This window comes from Mobula birostris, chromosome 1 (assembly GCF_030028105.1).
Source record: "Mobula birostris isolate sMobBir1 chromosome 1, sMobBir1.hap1, whole genome shotgun sequence".
Taxonomy (NCBI): domain Eukaryota; kingdom Metazoa; phylum Chordata; class Chondrichthyes; order Myliobatiformes; family Myliobatidae; genus Mobula; species Mobula birostris.
Window position 1 is genome coordinate 8,360,505 of NC_092370.1, and position 12,357 is coordinate 8,372,861.

A 12,357-nucleotide genomic window follows, 5' to 3' on the forward strand; every position below is an offset into this window, starting at 1 on the left:
CACTGATAGACCCAGTTCCCACTGTCCCAGTACTGACAGACCCAGATCGCACTGTCCCAGTACTGACAGACGCAGATCCCTCTGTCCCAGTACTGACAGACCCATTTCCCTCTGTCCCAGTACTGACAGACCCAGATCGCACTGTCCCAGTACTGACAGACGCAGATCCCTCTGTCCCAGTACTGACAGACCCATTTCCCTCTGTCCCAGCACTGACAGACACAGTTCCCACTGTCCCAGCACTGACAGACACAGTTCCCACTGTCCCAGCACTGATGGTCCCAGTTCCCACTGGACCAGCACTGACAGACTCAGTTCCCACTGTCCCAGCACTGACAGACACAGTTCTCACTGTCCCAGTACTGACAGAACCAGTTCTCACCATACCAGCACTGACAGAACCAGTTCCCACTGTCCCAGTACTGACAGAACCAGTTCCCTCTGTCCCAACACTGACTGACACAGTTGTCACTGTCCCAGCACTGACAGACACAGTTCTCACTGTCCCAGTACTGACAGACCCAGATCCCACCGTCCGAGTACTGACAGACCCAGTTCCCACCGTCCCAGTACTGACAGAACCAGTTCTCACCGTACCAGCACTGACAGAACCAGTTCCCACTGTCCCAGTACTGACGGAACCAGTTCCCTCTGTCCCAGTACTAACAGACACAGTTCCCACTGTCCCAGTACTGACAGACCCAGTTCTCTCTATCCCAGCACTGACAGACCCAGTTCCCTCTGTCCCAGCAGTGACAGACCCAGATCCCTCTGTCCCAGTACTGACACAGTTCTCACTGTCCCAGTACTGACAGACCCAGTTCTCTCTATCCCAGCACTGACAGACCCAGTTCCCACTGTCCCAGCACTGACAGTCACAGTCCCCTCTGTCCCAACACTGACAGACACACTTCCCTCTGTCCCAACACTGACAGACACAGTTCCCTCTGTCCCAGTAGTGACAGACCCAGATCCCTCTGTCCCAGCACTGACAAACCCATTTCCCTCTGTCTCAGCACTGACAGACCCAGTTCCCACTGTCCCAGTACTGACAGACCCAGATCGCACTGTCCCAGCACTGACAGACACAGTTCCTACTGTCCCAGTACTGACAGAACCAGTTCCCTCTTTCCCAGCACTGACAGTCACAGTTCCCACTGTCCCAGCACTGATAGATACAGTTCCCACTGTTCCAGCACTGACAGACACAGTTCTCACTGTCCCAGCACTGACAGACACAGTTCTCACTGTCCCAGTACTGACAGACACAGTTCCCACTGTCCCAGTACTGACAGACCCAGATCCCTCTGTCCCAGTACTGACAGACACAGTTCCCACTGTCCCAGTACAGACAGAACCAGTTCCCACTGTCACAGCACGGACAGACACAGTTCCCACTGTTCCAGCACTGACAGTCACAGTCCCCTCTGTCCCAACACTGACAGACACAGTTCCCTCTGTCCCGGCACTGACAGACCCAGTTCCCACTGTCCCAGTACTGACAGACACAGTTCCCACTGTCACAGCACTGACAGACACAGTTCCCACTGTCCCAGTACTGACAGACCCAGATCACACTGTCCCGGCACTGACAGACCCATTTACCACTGTCCCAGTACTGACAGACCCAGATCGCACTGTCCCAGTACTGACAGACGCAGATCCCTCTGTCCCAGTACTGACAGACCCATTTCCCTCTGTCCCAGCACTGACAGACACAGTTCCCACTGTCCCAGCACTGACAGACACAGTTCCCACTGTCCCAGTACTGACAGACCCAGATCACACTGTCCCAGTACTGACAGACTCAGATCACACTGTCACAGCACTGACAGACACAGTTCCCACTGTCCCAGCACTGACAGACACAGTTCCCACTGACCCAGCACTGACAGACACAGTTCCCACTGTCCCAGTACTGACAGACCCAGATCACATTGTCCCAGCACCGACAGACACAGTTTCCACTGTCCCAGTACTGACAGAACCAGTTCTCACCATCCTAGCACTGACAGACCCAGATCCCACTGTCCCAGTACTGATAGAACCAGTTCTCACTGTACCAGCACTGACAGAACCAGTTCCCACTGTACCAGCACTGACAGAACCAGTTCCCACTGTCCCAGCACTGACAGACACAGTTCCCACTGTCCCAGTACTGACAGACCCAGATCCCACTGTCCCAATACCGACAGACTCAGATCCCACTGTACCAGTACTGACAGATCCATTTCCCTCTGTCCCAGTACTGACAGACACAGTTCCCACTGTCCCAGCACTGACAGAGACTGTTCCCACGGTCCCAGTACTGACAGACCCAGATCCCTCCATCCCAGTACTGACAGACCCAGTTCCCACGGTCCCAGTACCGACAGACCCATTTCCCTCTGTCCCAGCACTGACAGACACAGTTCCTACTGTCCCAGCACTGACAGACACAGTTCCCACTGTCCCAGTACTGACAGACCCAGATCACACTGTCCCGGCACTGACAGACCCATTTCCCACTGTCCCAGTACTGACAGACTCAGATCACACTGTCACAGCACTGACAGACACAGTTCCCACTGTCCCAGCACTGACAGACACAGTTCCCACTGACCCCGCACTGACAGACACAGTTCCCACTGTCCCAGTACTGACAGACCCAGATCACACTGTCACAGCACTGACAGACACAGTTTCCACTGTCCCAGTACTGACAGAACCAGTTCTCACCATCCTAGCACTGACAGACCCAGTTCCCACTGTCCCAACACTGACAGACACAGTTCTCACTGTCCCAGCACTGACAGACCTAGTACCCTCTGTCCCAGCACTGACAGACACAGTTCCCACTGTCCCTGTACTGACAGACCCAGATCCCACTGTCCCAGTACCGACAGACTCAGATCCCACTGTACCAGTACTGACAGATCCATTTCCCTCTGTCCCAGTACTGACAGACACAGTTCCCACTGTCCCAGCACTGACAGAGACTGTTCCCACGGTCCCAGTACTGACAGACCCAGATCCCTCCATCCCAGTACTGACAGACCCAGTTCCCACTGTCCCAGCACTGACAGACACAGTTTCCACCGTCCGAGTACTGACCGACCCAGTTCCCTCTCTCCCAGCACTGACAGTCCCAGTTCCCACAGGCCCAGCACTGACAGACCCAGTTCCCACCGTCCCAGCACTGACAGACCCAGTTCCCTCTGTCCCAGCACTGACAGTCCCTGTTCCCACTGGCCCAGCACTGACAGACCCAGTTCCCACTGTTCCAGCACTGACAGTCCCAGTTCCCACTGGCCCAGCACTGACAGACACAGTTCCCTCTGTCCCAGTACTGACAGACACAGTTCCCACTGTCCCAGTACTGACAGACCCAGATCCCACTGTCCCAGTACTGACAGATCCATTTCCCTCTGTCCCAGTACTGACAGACACAGTTCCCACTGTCCCAGTACTGACAGACACAGTTCTCACTGTCCCAGTACTGACAGACACAGTTCTCACTGTCCCTGTACGGACAGACCCAGATCCCACTGTCCCAGTACTGACAGACACAGTTCCCACTGTCCCAGTACTGACAGATCCACTTTCCTCTGTCCCAGTACTGACAGACACAGTTCCCTCTGTCCCAACACTGACAGACACAGTTCTCACTGTCACAGCACTGACAGACACAGTTCCCACCGACCCAGCACTGACAGACACAGTTCCCACTGTCCCAGTACTGACAGACCCAGATCACACTGTCCCAGCACTGACAGACACAGTTCCCACTGTCCCAGTATTGAGAGACCCAGATCACACTGTCACAGCACTGACAGACACAGTTCCCACTGACCCAGCACTGACAGTCCCAGATCCCACTGTCCCAGTACTGACAGACCCAAATCCCACTGTCCCAGTACTGACAGATCCATTTCCCTCTGTCCCAGTACCGACAGACCCAGTACCCACTAACCCAGCACTGACAGTCCCAGTTCCCACAGTCCCAGTACTGACAGAACCAGTTCTCACCGTACCAGCACTGACAGAACCAGTTCCCACTGTACCAGCACTGACAGAACCAGTTCCCACTGGCCCAGCACTGACAGACCCAGTTCCCACTGGCCCAGCACTGACAGACCCAGTTCCCACTGGCCCAGCACTGGCAGTCCCAGTTTCCACTGGCCCAGCACTGACAGACCCAGTTTCCACTGGCCCAGCACTGACAGACTCAGATCGCACTGTCCCAGCACTGACAGACACAGTTCCCACTGTCCCAGCACTGCCAGGCACAGTTCCCACCGACCCAGCACTGACAGACACAGTTCCCACTGTCCCAGTACTGACAGACCCAGATCGCACTGTCCCAGTACTGACAGACGCAGATCCCTCTGTCCCAGTACTGACAGACCCATTTCCCTCTGTCCCAGCACTGACAGACACAGTTCCCACTGTCCCAGCACTGACAGACACAGTTCCCACTGTCCCAGTACTGACAGACCCAGATCACACTGTCCCGGCACTGACAGACCCATTTCCCACTGTCCCAGTACTGACAGACTCAGATCACACTGTCACAGCACTGACAGACACAGTTCCCACTGTCCCAGCACTGACAGACACAGTTCCCACTGACCCAGCACTGACAGACACAGTTCCCACTGTCCCAGTACTGACAGACCCAGATCACATTGTCCCAGCACCGACAGACACAGTTTCCACTGTCCCAGTACTGACAGAACCAGTTCTCACCATCCTAGCACTGACAGACCCAGATCCCACTGTCCCAGTACTGATAGAACCAGTTCTCACCGTACCAGCACTGACAGAACCAGTTCCCACTGTACCAGCACTGACAGAACCAGTTCCCACTGTCCCAGCACTGACAGACACAGTTCCCACTGTCCCAGTACTGACAGACCCAGATCCCACTGTCCCAGTACCGACAGACTCAGATCCCACTGTACCAGTACTGACAGATCCATTTCCCTCTGTCCCAGTACTGACAGACACAGTTCCCACTGTCCCAGCACTGACAGAGACTGTTCCCACGGTCCCAGTACTGACAGACCCAGATCCCTCCATCCCAGTACTGACAGACCCAGTTCCCACGGTCCCAGTACCGACAGACCCATTTCCCTCTGTCCCAGCACTGACAGACACAGTTCCTACTGTCCCAGCACTGACAGACACAGTTCCCACTGTCCCAGTACTGACAGACCCAGATCACACTGTCCCGGCACTGACAGACCCATTTCCCACTGTCCCAGTACTGACAGACTCAGATCACACTGTCACAGCACTGACAGACACAGTTCCCACTGTCCCAGCACTGACAGACACAGTTCCCACCGACCCAGCACTGACAGACACAGTTCCCACTGTCCCAGTACTGACAGACCCAGATCACACTGTCCCAGCACTGACAGACACAGTTCCCACTGTCCCAGTACTGACAGACCCAGATCACACTGTCACAGCACTGACAGACACAGTTTCCACTGTCCCAGTACTGACAGAACCAGTTCTCACCATCCTAGCACTGACAGACCCAGTTCCCACTGTCCCAACACTGACAGACACAGTTCTCACTGTCCCAGCACTGACAGACCTAGTACCCTCTGTCCCAGCACTGACAGACCCAGATCCCACTGTCCCAGTACTGACAGAACCAGTTCTCACCGTACCAGCACTGACAGAACCAGTTCCCACTGTACCAGCACTGACAGAACCAGTTCCCACTGTCCCAGCACTGACAGACACAGTTCCCACTGTCCCTGTACTGACAGACCCAGTTCCCACCGTCCGAGTACTGACCGACCCAGTTCCCACCGTCCCATTACCGACAGACCCAGTTCCCTCTGTCCCAGCACTGACAGACACAGTTCCCACTGTCCCAGTACTGACAGAACCAGCTCTCACCGTCCCAGCACTGACAGACCCAGTTCCCACTGTCCCAGCACTGACAGTCCCTGTTCCCACTGGCCCAGTACTGACAGACACAGTTCCCACTGTCCCAGTACTGACAGACCCAGATCCCACTGTCCCAGTACTGACAGACCCAGTTCCCACTGTCCCAGTACTGACAGATCCACTTTCCTCTGTCCCAGTACTGACAGACACAGTTCCCTCTGTCCCAACACTGACAGACACAGTTCTCACTGTCCCAGCACTGACAGACACAGTTCTCACTGTCCCAGTACTGACAGATGCAGTTCCCACTGTCACAGCACTGACAGACCCAGATCCCTCTGTCCCAATACTGACAGACCCAGTTCCCACTGTCTCAGTACTGACAGACCCAGTTCCGACCGTCCCAGTACTGACAGACCCAGTTCCCTCCGTCCCAGTACCGACAGACCCAGTTCCCTCTGTCCCAGCACTGACAGACACAGTTCCCACTGTCCCAATACTGACAGTCACAGTCCCTTCTGTCCCAACACTGACAGACACAGTTCCCTCTGTCCCAGTAGTGACAGACCCAGATCCCTCTGTCCCAGCACTGACAAACCCATTTCCCTCTGTCTCAGCACTGACAGACCCAGTTCCCACTGTCCCAGTACTGACAGACCTAGTTCCCACTGTCCCAGCACTGACAGACACAGTTTCCACCGTCCGAGTACTGACCGACCCAGTTCCCTCTGTCCCAGCACTGACAGTCCCAGTTCCCACTGGCCCAGCACTGACAGACCCAGTTCCCACCGTCCCAGCACTGACAGACCCAGTTCCCTCTGTCCCAGCACTGACAGTCCCTGTTCCCACTGGCCCAGCACTGACAGACCCAGTTCCCACTGTTCCAGCACTGACAGTCCCAGTTCCCACTGGCCCAGCACTGACAGACTCAGTTCCCAGCGGCCCAGCACTGACAGACACAGTTCCCTCTGTCCCAGTACTGACAGACACAGTTCCCACTGTCCCAGTACTGACAGACCCAGATCCCACTGTCCCAGTACTGACAGATCCATTTCCCTCTGTCCCAGTACTGACAGACACAGTTCCCACTGTCCCAGTACTGACAGACACAGTTCTCACTGTCCCAGTACTGACAGACACAGTTCTCACTGTCCCTGTACGGACAGACCCAGATCCCACTGTCCCAGTACTGACAGACACAGTTCCCACTGTCCCAGTACTGACAGATCCACTTTCCTCTGTCCCAGTACTGACAGACACAGTTCCCTCTGTCCCAACACTGACAGACACAGTTCTCACTGTCACAGCACTGACAGACACAGTTCCCACCGACCCAGCACTGACAGACACAGTTCCCACTGTCCCAGTACTGACAGACCCAGATCACACTGTCTCAGCACTGACAGACACAGTTCCCACTGTCCCAGTATTGAGAGACCCAGATCACACTGTCACAGCACTGACAGACACAGTTCCCACTGACCCAGCACTGACAGTCCCAGATCCCACTGTCCCAGTACTGACAGACCCAAATCCCACTGTCCCAGTACTGACAGATCCATTTCCCTCTGTCCCAGTACCGACAGACCCAGTACCCACTAACCCAGCACTGACAGTCCCAGTTCCCACTGTCCCAGTACTGACAGAACCAGTTCTCACCGTACCAGCACTGACAGAACCAGTTCCCACTGTACCAGCACTGACAGAACCAGTTCCCACTGGCCCAGCACTGACAGACCCAGTTCCCACTGGCCCAGCACTGACAGACCCAGTTCCCACTGGCCCAGCACTGGCAGTCCCAGTTTCCACTGGCCCAGCACTGACAGACCCAGTTTCCACTGGCCCAGCACTGACAGACTCAGATCGCACTGTCCCAGCACTGACAGACACAGTTCCCACTGTCCCAGCACTGCCAGGCACAGTTCCCACCGACCCAGCACTGACAGACACAGTTCCCACTGTCCCAGTACTGACAGACCCAGATCGCACTGTCCCAGTACTGACAGACGCAGATCCCTCTGTCCCAGTACTGACAGACCCATTTCCCTCTGTCCCAGCACTGACAGACACAGTTCCCACTGTCCCAGCACTGACAGACACAGTTCCCACTGTCCCAGTACTGACAGACCCAGATCACACTGTCCCGGCACTGACAGACCCATTTCCCACTGTCCCAGTACTGACAGACTCAGATCACACTGTCACAGCACTGACAGACACAGTTCCCACTGTCCCAGCACTGACAGACACAGTTCCCACTGACCCAGCACTGACAGACACAGTTCCCACTGTCCCAGTACTGACAGACCCAGATCACATTGTCCCAGCACCGACAGACACAGTTTCCACTGTCCCAGTACTGACAGAACCAGTTCTCACCATCCTAGCACTGACAGACCCAGATCCCACTGTCCCAGTACTGATAGAACCAGCTCTCACTGTACCAGCACTGACAGAACCAGTTCCCACTGTACCAGCACTGACAGAACCAGTTCCCACTGTCCCAGCACTGACAGACACAGTTCCCACTGTCCCAGTACTGACAGACCCAGATCCCACTGTCCCAGTACCGACAGACTCAGATCCCACTGTACCAGTACTGACAGATCCATTTCCCTCTGTCCCAGTACTGACAGACACAGTTCCCACTGTCCCAGCACTGACAGAGACTGTTCCCACGATCCCAGTACTGACAGACCCAGATCCCTCCATCCCAGTACTGACAGACCCAGTTCCCACGGTCCCAGTACCGACAGACCCATTTCCCTCTGTCCCAGCACTGACAGACACAGTTCCTACTGTCCCAGCACTGACAGACACAGTTCCCACTGTCCCAGTACTGACAGACCCAGATCACACTGTCCCGGCACTGACAGACCCATTTCCCACTGTCCCAGTACTGACAGACTCAGATCACACTGTCACAGCACTGACAGACACAGTTCCCACTGTCCCAGCACTGACAGACACAGTTCCCACTGACCCAGCACTGACAGACACAGTTCCCACTGTCCCAGTACTGACAGACCCAGATCACACTGTCCCAGCACTGACAGACACAGTTCCCACTGTCCCAGTACTGACAGACCCAGATCACACTGTCACAGCACTAACAGACACAGTTTCCACTGTCCCAGTACTGACAGAACCAGTTCTCACCATCCTAGCACTGACAGACCCAGTTCCCACTGTCCCAACACTGACAGACACAGTTCTCACTGTCCCAGCACTGACAGACCTAGTACCCTCTGTCCCAGCACTGACAGACACAGTTCCCACTGTCCCTGTACTGACAGACCCAGATCCCACTGTCCCAGTACCGACAGACTCAGATCCCACTGTACCAGTACTGACAGATCCATTTCCCTCTATCCCAGTACTGACAGACACAGTTCCCACTGTCCCAGCACTGACAGAGACTGTTCCCACGGTCCCAGTACTGACAGACCCAGATCCCTCCATCCCAGTACTGACAGACCCAGTTCCCACTGTCCCAGCACTGACAGACACAGTTTCCACCGTCCGAGTACTGACCGACCCAGTTCCCTCTGTCCCAGCACTGACAGTCCCAGTTCCCACTGGCCCAGCACTGACAGACCCAGTTCCCACCGTCCCAGCACTGACAGACCCAGTTCCCTCTGTCCCAGCACTGACAGTCCCTGTTCCCACTGGCCCAGCACTGACAGACCCAGTTCCCACTGTTCCAGCACTGACAGTCCCAGTTCCCACTAGCCCAGCACTGACAGACTCAGTTCCCAGCGGCCCAGCACTGACAGACACAGTTCCCTCTGTCCCAGTACTGACAGACACAGTTCCCACTGTCCCAGTACTGACAGACCCAGATCCCACTGTCCCAGTACTGACAGATCCATTTCCCTCTGTCCCAGTACTGACAGATCCATTTCCCTCTGTCCCAGTACTGACAGACACAGTTCCCACTGTCCCAGTACTGACAGACACAGTTCTCACTGTCCCAGTACTGACAGACACAGTTCTCACTGTCCCTGTACGGACAGACCCAGATCCCACTGTCCCAGTACTGACAGACACAGTTCCCACTGTCCCAGTACTGACAGATCCACTTTCCTCTGTCCCAGTACTGACAGACACAGTTCCCTCTGTCCCAACACTGACAGACACAGTTCTCACTGTCACAGCACTGACAGACACAGTTCCCACCGACCCAGCACTGACAGACACAGTTCCCACTGTCCCAGTACTGACAGACCCAGATCACACTGTCCCAGCACTGACAGACACAGTTCCCACTGTCCCAGTATTGAGAGACCCAGATCACACTGTCACAGCACTGACAGACACAGTTCCCACTGACCCAGCACTGACAGTCCCAGATCCCACTGTCCCAGTACTGACAGACCCAAATCCCACTGTCCCAGTACTGACAGATCCATTTCCCTCTGTCCCAGTACCGACAGACCCAGTACCCACTAACCCAGCACTGACAGTCCCAGTTCCCACTGTCCCAGTACTGACAGAACCAGTTCTCACCGTACCAGCACTGACAGAACCAGTTCCCACTGTACCAGCACTGACAGAACCAGTTCCCACTGGCCCAGCACTGACAGACCCAGTTCCCACTGGCCCAGCACTGACAGACCCAGTTCCCACTGGCCCAGCACTGGCAGTCCCAGTTTCCACTGGCCCAGCACTGGCAGACCCAGTTTCCACTGGCCCAGCACTGACAGACTCAGATCGCACTGTCCCAGCACTGACAGACACAGTTCCCACTGTCCCAGCACTGCCAGGCACAGTTCCCACCGACCCAGCACTGACAGACACAGTTCCCACTGTCCCAGTACTGACAGACCCAGATCGCACTGTCCCAGTACTGACAGACGCAGATCCCTCTGTCCCAGTACTGACAGACCCATTTCCCTCTGTCCCAGCACTGACAGACACAGTTCCCACTGTCCCAGCACTGACAGACACAGTTCCCACTGTCCCAGTACTGACAGACCCAGATCACATTGTCCCAGCACCGACAGACACAGTTTCCACTGTCCCAGTACTGACAGAACCAGTTCTCACCATCCTAGCACTGACAGACCCAGATCCCACTGTCCCAGTACTGATAGAACCAGTTCTCACCGTACCAGCACTGACAGAACCAGTTCCCACTGTACCAGCACTGACAGAACCAGTTCCCACTGTCCCAGCACTGACAGACACAGTTCCCACTGTCCCAGTACTGACAGACCCAGATCCCACTGTCCCAGTACCGACAGACTCAGATCCCACTGTCCCAGTACTGACAGACACAGTTCCCACTGTCCCAGTACTGACAGACACAGTTCTCACTGTCCCAGTACTGACAGACACAGTTCTCACTGTCCCTGTACGGACAGACCCAGATCCCACTGTCCCAGTACTGACAGACACAGTTCCCACTGTCCCAGTACTGACAGATCCACTTTCCTCTGTCCCAGTACTGACAGACACAGTTCCCTCTGTCCCAACACTGACAGACACAGTTCTCACTGTCACAGCACTGACAGACACAGTTCCCACCGACCCAGCACTGACAGACACAGTTCCCACTGTCCCAGTACTGACAGACCCAGATCACACTGTCCCAGCACTGACAGACACAGTTCCCACTGTCCCAGTATTGAGAGACCCAGATCACACTGTCACAGCACTGACAGACACAGTTCCCACTGACCCAGCACTGACAGTCCCAGATCCCACTGTCCCAGTACTGACAGACCCAAATCCCACTGTCCCAGTACTGACAGATCCATTTCCCTCTGTCCCAGTACCGACAGACCCAGTACCCACTAACCCAGCACTGACAGTCCCAGTTCCCACTGTCCCAGTACTGACAGAACCAGTTCTCACCGTACCAGCACTGACAGAACCAGTTCCCACTGTACCAGCACTGACAGAACCAGTTCCCACTGGCCCAGCACTGACAGACCCAGTTCCCACTGGCCCAGCACTGACAGACCCAGTTCCCACTGGCCCAGCACTGGCAGTCCCAGTTTCCACTGGCCCAGCACTGGCAGACCCAGTTTCCACTGGCCCAGCACTGACAGACTCAGATCGCACTGTCCCAGCACTGACAGACACAGTTCCCACTGTCCCAGCACTGCCAGGCACAGTTCCCACCGACCCAGCACTGACAGACACAGTTCCCACTGTCCCAGTACTGACAGACCCAGATCGCACTGTCCCAGTACTGACAGACGCAGATCCCTCTGTCCCAGTACTGACAGACCCATTTCCCTCTGTCCCAGCACTGACAGACACAGTTCCCACTGTCCCAGCACTGACAGACACAGTTCCCACTGTCCCAGTACTGACAGACCCAGATCACACTGTCCCGGCACTGACAGACCCATTTCCCACTGTCCCAGTACTGACAGACTCAGATCACACTGTCACAGCACTGACAGACACAGTTCCCACTGTCCCAGCACTGACAGACACAGTTCCCACTGACCCAGC

The 12,357-nt window shown here is 55.5% G+C and overlaps 1 protein-coding gene across 1 annotated transcript in view; it reads right to left on the reverse strand.

The window, feature by feature from the left end:
* The window catches only part of amph (amphiphysin), a 279,279-nt gene that overhangs the window by 59,475 nt on the left and 207,447 nt on the right, over nt 1-12,357 (reverse strand). The window lies entirely within an intron of this gene.